Genomic DNA, 11,962 nt, shown 5'->3' on the forward strand with positions numbered 1-11,962 from the left:
AGTACTCGTTATACAAAATTTTTCTGTAAGTTACATAATTTAGATCATCTTAAAGTAATTAGACACTATATTTTTAGTAACCACAATTTTATTAAACAATTCTTTATTGAAAWCTTTCTCAAAACCACATTGACTTKAATTTCTWTCGWTTCCTGTAAGTATTCATATAAATATGATATATGTCATTCKAAGCAACATTTTACCAAATTGAAATTAAAGCCCTTGAGATGAACTCAAAAAATGCTATAGTGTTGCCTAGATTTAGGCGCTTTGAATTAAAAGTATTYTAAGCAGAAATTTATGACTAGATTTAAATTATCGATAAACTTTTCGATAAAAAAGTGCAATATTTATTTATTTTAGGTCAAATTCTTCAAACAGAACTGATGCAAAGGGATCAGAAAGAAAAAACAAAAAGCCTTGCCTACATTTAAGTGCTTTGAATAAATTGTTTTAAAACTGAAAGTAATTTGTAACCGTTTATTTATACCAGAAGAATTTGGAGGGAAATTTGTAAAAATAAAATGGCGTTGCCTACATTTAGGCGGTTTGAAGTAAAAGTATAAATTCTTAAAAAAAACGTAATTTTTATGTAACTTAGATCTTCTTAGGGAGATCCGCTAATATTTTTTAATTAAACCCAATTCCCTCATCTAATTTCTTATTAAAATTGTCCTTCAAAATGGCGCTTAAAATAAAAAGCTACCGCTTCAATACAAATCTACTATATATCAATAACTGCTCCTCTGCTGCTYATAGCTATTAAATGCTATAGCCTCGAGTGTGTACTCAAACCGTACTGCAGCGTCTATGCGAAAGTCCAGACAATATTAAAAACGGGAAACTCAAGCAAAGCAGAATTGCTGTAACTGTCCCATAAGGGAAACATATTTTTTTCTCTATAGTTCTCTGTTCCACGCCTTTCGTTGCACTTGGTTGCCCCAAGTATGTATAAAACTGCATAAGTAAGTGCCGTTATTGACCTCATTTACGCGTCACGACCATAAACCGCCGTGGCAAGTCGGCAAACGGTTAAGGTTATGATTGTGAGTGTAATGATGCCACTTAATAACTTCCGTAAAAGCACTAATAGCTAGATAGTAGTGCTGATGTGTTAGGAAAAAAAAAATAGTGAACTTGCGCTAGCTGTAGCAGSAATTGATGCGGGGAAGCTTATGTCTATAAAAATTAACTTGACGCTTAATTGGAAGCCAAATGCAGTTGAGTTCAGTTTTAAACCCTCAAGGGGGCGAACGAGTKTGATGGTCGCTGGTTACATGCTTCTGGTCGTAAATGTTGCCGAGTRCTTAGTTCTAAYGGGGCAAGYATTGGCAGGACAGASAAGCTCAGTAGCCCGGCATTAAACRTGAGTTACATAAAGTGTGGTAGATGTACGGTACAAATATTAGCTACAGACCGAGGCATGATCTTATACATTTAGGAATATGTATAAAGTTCTGAGTATTTGCGAGTTTTTTCTTTTAGGTTGTGAACTAATTGAATTTTTCGTGGGCGTTTCATTTCGGAATGCGTTTCATTACCACAATATTCTTCATATACTAAGCACRATGAATTTGTGCCATCATCAATAAAAAATCGACTCGTAGTAGTACTTAGATGAAGAACTTTGCTTAGATACTCGGAAGGATAAACAGATCGATTTAGAGTTTCAATCTTTCACCTTAAACCCACATTTTGTGTATTGTGCATTTGGAAAGGTTTAAGGCAATTCAAAAACTTTAAACTCCGTTCTTTTAAAAAGTGATTGAAAGAACCGACGAGAAGAAGATAGAGAGAACTCAAGCAATCAGTTTTGTTTGTTTTTGACAACAAACTCAGAGAATAATTTRATGGGATTGGGTTAAAACTGATTGCTTCTCAAGTTAGCGATTCTTTCGAAATATGAAAATTTCGAGTGGTGAGGTGAGACAAAYAAAGAAGCAAAGTGATAGCGAGAAAGTAAGAGAACGAAATGGAAAGAAAAAGAAAGGGAAAGACACAGAGAACTCAAGCAATCAGGTTTACTTATTTTTGACAACAAACTGAGAGAATAATTTGATGGGCTTGGCTTAAATTGTTTTCCTTATTTTTGCTATACAGATTGCTAGCGAAATAAGGTAATGAGAATGGAAAATGAAAAAGAGAATAGGGAAGAGACGAACGAGAYTTGCGGTTAGTAAAAGAAAGTAGAAAAGTTCCGCTCTCCTCTGATAATAACACGAGAGAGTAATTTGACGGATTTTATTAAGTTATTGACTATTATCAAGTTATCTATTATTTATTTTGGGCAGTAGACTTAATGGGAACAGAAAATGACAAAGGAGAGTAGGGAAGAGAGTTAGAAAGCATGAAATGGAGAGATAAAAAGGTAGAGACAGATAGATAAAAATACTAAGAAAAATAAGACAGAAACAAATGGAGGGATTAAAAGCGAGAAAAACATAGAAAGAGATAGATAGTGGGGTGGAAAAGGTGAGAAGGCAAACTCAACATAAAGTTTCAAAAAAGCATTTTGCAAATCGGAAATCCAATAATATTATGTTATTAAGATTATAACTAGAACTATAAAATGAAAATCTATAAATTGGGCTCTTAAAGAGAAATTTAATGTCCTCTGCTATTACAATACAGGACTCAGTAACGAGTTGCCTTTTTCACGATTTTTTGCAGTCTAGCGGGCTTTCTTAATTTACCTATTTCCCGAATGTTATCGTGGAAGTTATGTGGAGGCTCGTCCAGGTATTTTTTTTGATCTTCAACTATGGGCTTGTGGTGCTAATAGAAATCATTCAAAGCAAAATAAGAACTGGTTAATTCGCAGGTTTTTTGCTTATCTTTCGGTTTCGATATCTCACCCTACTTTAAATTGTGCGGAAGATGTCTAAGAATGCCGGAAGAAGTTTTTAATATGAAAAATCTGTTCTACGAAGACGAGTACTGGCAAGGCCAAAAAAGAAAAAAAAAAAAAATACTTTTCCTTCGAACCGATTTTTACCTCTTACTTCAATTAGTGCCAATAATGTAATTAAGAAATCGGAGGGTAAACCCTTTATAGGGTAGCTTTGGTATCCCTTACAAACTATCTTTCGATTTTTGGTAATAAAACTTCAAGCCTCATATATTTTTGCTGTGATTAAAATCTTTAGAACAAGTAAGGTTCGTGCTGAGCCTCATATTCATTACTGAGTCTCATATTCTTATTACTAGCGGATCCCTAACAATGTAACAAGCTGCGGCTGCGCCAAATCTGCATTTCTAATAGCATAAAGTAAATAAGAATTTCTTTAACTTGATTTTGATCGGTCAGTTTGAATGACATTATTATATATATATGTATTGTTGTTGTATATATTGCCAAGATATCTTGTCAAATAAAAGAATTTTCCATACAAGAACTACAATTAGACGCAGAAGGTTATTTCTGGGTACTAAAAATTTCAGAGCAAACTTAAGACCTCCTGCTCGGGGTACAATATAATAAAGCTAAGGWTACGGAGTGCTATATAATTGATTTTGTCTTAGAATATAACAAAAAAAATTATTTCGAAATAAGTAAACGACACTCAGCTCACTGATTACTAGTACATATGTTTGTATGCAGCCTATAGAGCAAGTAGAAGACAACCAACGTCGGCAACAATGTGGTTAGCATGAGTTGCACAGTCAGTACCATTGATAATATCGTAATAAGCTTAAACGACTTACCAACACACTCACACACATGCGAGTTGAATAGCGGATAAMAGCAGATGCCACACTGTCAGATTACAATTAGTGTTTTTAGCTATATATAGTATGTATGTATGTATGCATGTGTAAGATTTTCAGTAAATGCGAATGTGTGCGTACACTGCCTAAATACAGTTGAGCATGTCTTTAAGGATGTTTGGTGGGATATTGTGTGAAGCCGCATTAATAGGCGAATGCTAAGCTAATAACTCAAGGGATTCCCAAAACACACACATMCACACATACATACAAATACACAGACTAACGCGTATAAATGCATGTTTGCCGTTAACAAAAAGGTCATAAGCTTACAAAAGCTGATTTYTTGCCTGTTTAAACACATACTCACACATATATATACATATGTATGTATATACATGTATACAATGTTGAAAACAGCCGTAGAAAGCTGCTTTGGTTTGATGTTTTGTAAGCTTTTTAATCAATATCACAACTGATAATCTGACTGTTGAGAAAATGCTGGCTTCATCGACGCGGTTGGGGGTTAATGCCGGTAGACAGGAAGTCATTCCGAGTTATGGGTTGCGTTGCGCGCAGACATTACCGTTAATTACCTTTGAGAATATTAAGCGCACACATCACCCCCAGCTCAAGGCGTGTTGTTTGTTAGAAATCTTTGTTTGTTTGTATGTATGTGAAGTCTTTTCAAATTTTTACTTATTCACTTGAATACTGTTCAATACTTTTATTGGAATGATTTTACATTCTGCGTGGCTTGGCGAAATTCGAAATATGTTTCCAAAAATAGTAAAAACAAAAAAACAGAAATTTAGTGCTGAGAAGCTTCAAGTGTAGCGGTTAGATTTTGTTAATGAAGAAGACCTTTTGAGAAAGTGTGAAAGCTCGAAAAGTAGCTCACACCTAATCGGTTATTCTTATCATCATATTTTAAAAGATACAAATATTTTGGAAAGGGTTTTGAGAAGAAAGAGTTTTTGGTTTTGCTCTTCTTCGACGGGTTATACAGCAATCAGGTTCTGGTTCATATACTCAAAGAAGATAGTTCAGTAATGCGTGCTCAAATTCAGGTAAGGGTAGATAATATGGATGATCCCTCAGCATGTAAGGAGATCAAACCAAGACTCTTTGGAACAGTCCCCTATGAGGGAAATGAAAAAAAAAAAAAAAAAAAAAAAAAAAAAAAAAAAATTAAAAAAAAAAAAAAAAAAAAAAAAAAAAAAAAAAAAAAAAAAAAACTCTTTTAATTTGAGCTCAGCTCTTGGCAAAAATGGCCTTAATCAATCATAAATTTGATTAGTTGTTTTTGTGTCTGTCTTCACTATTTCACTTCGATGACTAAAAGCATGAGATCGGAGGTGTTTTTGCGTTGATCTTGCAAAGCCGAGATAATCGAGGGGAAAAGGGCTGAAATTTTTCTATCTCATCTTCTTCCATGTAGGTTATGCAGCAGGTAGCCGGCAACGTACTCAATCTTACTATAAGAATTCGTAACGGACAGTGTCCAGTTAGAACTCCTGTAACTCAGAGCGAGGAGCTTCAAAGATGATTTACCTTGGTCAAAAATGATCTCGCAACTTCATAGATTCTAATAATCGGACAAAGCTTACTAATTTGGTTTGAGGCCCAACAGTCCAGTAGTGAAACACAAGAAGCCGTTCTCATTCTCTTGCCAACAGGTGCTACTTCGGACTGAGTAGGCAATTGAGAAGCAAAGCCCTCTCTCGACAAACAAAAACCAAACTCTATAAGTCACTCATAATTCCCGTCCTGCTATATGGTGCAGAGGCTTGGACGATGWCAACAACKGATGAGTCGACGTTGCGAGTTTTYGAGAGAAAAGTTCTGCGAAAGATTTAYGGTCCWTTGCGCGTTGGCCACGGCGAATATCGCATTCGATGGAACGATGAGCTATACGAGATATACGACGACATTGACATAGTTCAGCGAATTAAAGGACAGCGGCTACGCTGGCTAGGTCATGTTGTCCGGATGGACGAAAACACTCCAGATCTGTAAGTATTCGGCGCAGTACCCGCCGGGGGAAGCAGAGGAGAAGAAGACCTCCACTCGTTGGAAGGACCAAGTGGAGAAGGACCTGTCTCCACTTGGAATATCTAATTGGCGCCACGTAGCGAAAGGAAGAAACGACTCGGCTATAATCGCGTAAGCGGTGACTACGCCAATCAAGAACAAGAAGAAGAGTAAACATCAGATACTTATTTGGAGTAGTAAACGGAATCCAAAATCTTTCCAGTATACGCCTTTTTAAGCTCTTACATGTTGCTGCAGAGTATGATTACCAATCGAGACAGACGTAGTGTTATGTATATATTGGTATATAATAGATATATGATCAGCATATGATATATAATATATATATGACGCACCGAGTTGAAATCCGGTGACTGTTGGTCTGTTCCTCCATCCGTCTCTTGTGCTAAAAGAAATGTAACTGCCATTATCTTCATAGYTTCGGTGTAGTCGAGGTCACCGTTTGTTCTTCGAATATCACTGTCTGCCTTCAACAATGTAACACCGMAGTCACTCATGGCATAAGCATGTGCCCAAGTAATGATTGTAGTCTTAATATCAGCCTAGTGCCCAAAAAAAATTTCAGCTTTTTAAATTCATAAACCTAACTACAAAAAAATAACTTCAAACYCAACGCAGCACACGCCATGAATTTTACAATTTGCAGCAGCAATTGCCATTTCTTAGCAACAACTAGCTGCTTTTATGCATTAATCTCCACTTCAATTTCTTTGATGAATAAAAGTAACGAAAACTTATCGATTTCCTTGCGCATGCCGCACACACGCACACACAAGCCGCGCCACAAGTGATTTAGCATTTGAGTCACGTCTGGGCGAATTTGAAACCTTCGATTATAACAAGAAAACTCATGTTCGACACAACAATTCGATTCAGCGTGGCTAATATTTCTGCTTGGCATTGCGTTGATTGTGTGCAGCAGAAGAAGAAAAAGAGAAAAAGTTGAAAAAAAGTACAAAAGTAGGTAGGAAAATCAGCAACACGGATCGAAAAAACACTCGTGGCGCACACATGTGTACACAACGGTATGCRTATGTTGGCGTGTGTGTGTGACAGAAATAAAATTTTTCAATACCGTTACTATATGCAATGCAGTTGCGGTCGATTTTCGTACGCTCCGTTGCGCCTTTTCGCTTGTCATGCTGAGCAGCGTTGCTGCTGTTTGCTTGAGTACACCTTACCGGTCGATTACGCTTAGCCAACGGGCTTCCTCCGCATACACAACTCAAAAGCCAGCGTACGTGTGTTCGACTTTGTGTGTGTTTGTGCGTGCCAGTTGTGTGTATGTTTTATTACAAGTTAAATTTCTTTTAGCATACTTTTAGGTGCATATAAGTTTCGTTGTATTTCTTTTACTCGTCCGTCATAAAAAGGCATTTCGTTAGCTTATGCTGCGCACTTGTAAAGGAAGCCACAAATGTTAAGCCGAACATTATCGTCAGATGTTGTAAAGAAATTATGGCTTTGATTAGGAGTAAAAACCGGCAAATAAGCAGTAAAATATGACAATAAAATGACATTGTGGAAAATTTCAAAGAAATATATAATAAAAAAATTAATGTTGGGCGACACATGACAATGAGGCAAGTTATGTGGAACATATGTACTATATATGTATATATAAATATTTTTTTCTTCGACGTACTAAGTTCGCTCTGAAAGCGTTTAAGTACTTCAGTCCAATGTACCTTAAATTTAATGTTATTCTTGACATTAGTGGCGCAGTTGAAAAGGCTACATTTGATCTGGTCTAAGCGAAGCTCCGTTCGAAAGTGTATCAGAAAACTAAAAGAATTCTATGTAAAGCCTTAGACATAACGATTTTTGATACAATAATTTTGATATATTTATTTTGCTTTTTAGTATAATTCTTACGGTTAAAATGCTGACTCGGGCTTCAGTCGTCCAGAAGCGACTAGCCTTGGTCAAACGGAGAGGTATTGTATTCCTTGAGAACTTGAGAACAACGGTGGGCCACAGATATCGATAGTGATTTGCCAGAAGCTTCGGGAGCTTGGTTGCTAGGCTCTGGTATATCTACATCCTAGTGCGTATCTGCTGGTTATGCGGCAGGGAGACTGAAACTCCAAAACAGCTGTGAATTTATTCAAAGCTGTAAGAAGACGCAGGATAAAGGACCAGGGCTGCTTGGTTCCAAATAAAGATCATATCGCTTCATTAGCGCCTATTATTATACCGAACTCAATCGAGATGCTGGGACTAGGTGAGTCTCTGTGATTTAGAAGAGGGCACAATAGACCTAAGTTCGCGATGAAATCCTCGATTTTCTACCTTAATATATAATAAAGAATATTTCGAACTTTATGAAAAAGTTTTGAGTCACCAATGGCAAAATTAGTGTTGAAAAATCTCATAACTTAAAAGGCATACGTGCTTATTCTAATTCCTCGATACCTTACACAGAATCTATGCAAAGCAATGCCTTTTTTTCACCTTTGTGATTTCATGTCGGGATCTTCATTCGAATCTGTCTCGCCATATAAAGCTAGAAGCTTATTAACCTTCCTTAAGCTGGTCGTGTTAGTTTCAGGCAAACAATCACTTAAATTTTTAGGGTTCTTTATTCCTATATAATAACTTTATTTTCCTCCGACAGGTAGTCAACTAGTATACATGCATGCCAAGCTAACAAGTTAAAAGACGGTGTTTACTTTTTAGCAGCACCCTTCTTCACACCTTGTGCCTTTAATTGACGAATACTTTCGCGTTTGTTCATCTTCAATATACGCTGCCTTCAAATTTGGTACGCTTGGTCAGCGTGTTGCATGCAATGGTGAGATACTTGTTATGTTGACCCTTGGCATAGTGCAGCTTGAAACGATCGAAATCATTCAAATGAGAGCGCTTGCAAATATTTTGTGATTTGGACGACCATGGCCTTGCCTCCTTTGGAGTATCATGTCGCAGACCCTTCATGCCTTGCGCGCAATGCGTGTAGGGGCTGTGAAGAAAATCTTGATGCTCTATTTGGTCAGATGTTTATTTTTCATTATATATTCCTGACGTGGTACACCGGTCAAGGGACCAAAAACAAGCATACGTGTTTGATCAATAACGTCAACAAGTAAGACTAGAGGGTCCACCGATCATTTGGCAGTGCGGCTAGGCTATATAAATCTCTGGAAAAGCATGGTGCTGTCAGTAGTTGATTATTCTTGCCTATAACTTATCTTCAAAGTTAATGTGAATGATCTTTTTGGGGTTTGGTGGATACAGTCTGAGTATTTAGAATAAAATTCAACTAAAGGATTGGCAATGGTGACTGCTGTCTGTGGAAATGTAATACTCCGCTGAATTCATGAATCTCTACTGTCCTCCGAAATGATAGTAAACGTGCGGTGGAACTATGTAGCTTAAGAAAATACATACTTCCTTGATTTCTTGCATATCATAAACCTTTCATGTCGAAGAAAAAAGGTTTGGTATTCAAAATTCATAGCTAGCAAAGATAGAGTCATAAGCGGCTTCTTTGTACTAGTCTCTTTTTGGATGTCTTAAAATTTTTTATTACTGAATTTTTTTTCAAAAACTATTTTTTAACGAAATTCGAAAATTTTCAGCAGCTATTTTAGAAGATTTTTCGACCTTTTTGACTTTTGAATGCCACCCTGCCATTTGCTTTTCATTTATTTTCATATCTGTCAAAAATTAATATTTTTATGGCTTTGCTAAGACTAGCTCGCGCCCAAATGTAGGCGGTAACTTTCTTGAATTCAGTTATTGGTGATTTGATTACCAAAACTATAAACGATTTMAAAATAATTTCAGTAGTGTGCTTTGAGTTTTAAAAATTATTTTTATTATTWTGGCAACATTTTTTTCTCGTATTTTTTATTCTAACTATATTTTTTAGAATTATTAAGAGACTAGCGTGGAGACTTTGCTACATTTTATTTATTCTGATGAAATCTGAAATATAATTTCCAGCAGAAGGAGTATAGAGTTCATGGTTTATTGTTTTTCGATTGATCACAATTGGTTTGTGACTCTGCTAATGATCGTCCAATAGGCAATAGGCAATTGTTGCTTTATTTGTTACACAGAAATTGTAAGCACATTTTGCAGCTTTACTTTTTTAAACAGAGACTGTTTTGGTATGTTTAAATGTCAAATTTTTATTAAAAAAAATTTCTTAATTAGACGGGCTCAAAAGTTTTACTATTGCACTCATTTCCTTTCACCTTCCTTTTCTTTTGTACTAAAGAAATCCGCTTTTTCTCAGAAATTCCCAGATATTTTAAACGTTTCAGGTTTTGAACTCGAGATTATCAGTCCCCTACTTGAACTCACTCATAATCATATTCATTATCCCCTTACTGCTTTAAACTGACAACTGCTGATGTCGGCTTTCGTAGACTTAATGCCAAATATACAGTTATTGTTTCTCTTATTAAAGTAGCATCCCGTGGCTTATATTCCCGCTCGCAACTCATCTCAATACCAGCAGCATCGAGTACATTCAATGAGCTTATTGCTGCTGTTACTCTGCTTAAGGCTGTTGTTGTTGTTGCTGCTGCCGTTGAATCGTTGAAGCTTGCTGTGCACTTGTTGCTGGCGGATAAGAAAACAATCAACGACGACGAGGCTGACAAAGCTGCTGACACTTGCAAGCGTACACTTTGACAGCGGAGCTGTGGGCACGTGTGTGTGTGTGTGGGTGAGCACGTAAAGGAAAATGAGATTTAAGTGAAATTGAAAACCGTTCTTTGCTTTCTGCGATTTGCTTGCGTGCGTGTGTGTGTTTTTGTTTTTTTCGTTTCTCTTTATGCGCTCCTTAATCTTTCTTCTTTACTTCCGTTGTTATTTATATGCGGTGCGCTCGTATAACTGTAATCCGATACACATGCTCAGCCGCTCGCATGCATGTGTATGTACGAGTGCAAGTGTGTGGTCGCGTGAGTAAAAGAGTTTAACTGCTGTGACAGCGTGTTGCAGTGGGTGTCAAATAACGGCAAACAGGCGGCAACTCGTATAACTAGTGTGTTTGTGTGTGTGCTTATGCCTGGGTGTGTTTGTGCCTGTTRTTGGCGTTTGAATTAAATCACAATGGTATTAAATTGCGTGCGTGTAAATGGGCACGGCGTTAAAATGAATTGAGTGTGAATTGTGGGCCTGGATGTTTGGCTGGATGTGACTGTGTCTGTGGGGGCGTGTGTGTGTTGTTGAGCTAAATTACGATTTTGAGCAAAAACTGCGAATAGAAAGTCAGCTGAGCTGGGAATGTTGAAGCTTTTAAAGCTATAAAAAAAGCGCCTTTGAAGATCTTAAAAAAAAAACAGAAATTTAAATTCTCTGAATTCTTTTTTAGTTTTTTAGTACTTATCATCTATTCCTCACTCCATTACTAAATATTTTCTCTTCTTAAATATACTCTGAACACTAATAAAGTCTAATTCAAATTCCTTCTTAGCGATTAGATGTTAAATTTTATTAATTTTTCATTTCACCATTCAACCCATAAGTAAACAGAGGTAAAAAATATCATTAAAAAATATATTTTTTCATTTATATAATGACTTGAAACTACAAAAAATTTAAATTGATTCACTTGCTCACTTCCGATATTATTCGAAAACTATGGGCGAGTAACTTTGCTAAAGGTAGCTGCTCGCCTAAATGTAGGCAATAAATTCTTCAAGTAYATTTTTGGAAAGATTCGTATATAAAATGCCTTCAGCGGCACTTGCTAGGTATAATTCCGTCAAAAATAATCTTAACTAACTAACWGGTAAAGTTTTATAATCGAAACATAGTCTACATTTAGGATTACAATAAAGATGAAAAACATTAAAGTAATTATTTGAGATTCCTTTTTTTATTGTACATATATACYATTCAGTAAAACACCAACTTATTTATATTATAATAAACACACTAGATCATCATTTACTACTTCAGACAATAGTCATTCCACTCTCGTCCCATCATAACTCTCTAGCAAGCTTAAATATAATTCAAGAGCCACTTCGTCCTCTCTAATTATACAAATTAACATTCTTCCCAGTTGCCATTTCCCATTTTGTGCGTAGACACTATGCAAGCCGCGTAATTACTAAAATTTTGCAATTTCCTTTTAATTGCCCTCAATACCTAAGTAGCGTGGGCCGGTGGCAGTGACCAGCAGTAACTAATGCCATGTTGCAGACAGCGTCTGACAATAAGTAATTTGGCGATTAAG

General features: G+C 36.3%; 1 pseudogene; it reads right to left on the reverse strand.

Moving 5' to 3' along the window:
- Nucleotides 1-8,431: 8,431 nt before the first annotated feature.
- On the reverse strand, nucleotides 8,432-10,090 carry LOC108970117 (annotated as a pseudogene).
- Nucleotides 10,091-11,962: the final 1,872 nt, after the last annotated feature.

Source organism: Bactrocera latifrons, unplaced genomic scaffold (assembly GCF_001853355.1).
Source record: "Bactrocera latifrons isolate USDA-ARS-PBARC rearing strain unplaced genomic scaffold, ASM185335v1 scaffold_282, whole genome shotgun sequence".
In the NCBI taxonomy this organism is placed as follows: domain Eukaryota; kingdom Metazoa; phylum Arthropoda; class Insecta; order Diptera; family Tephritidae; genus Bactrocera; species Bactrocera latifrons.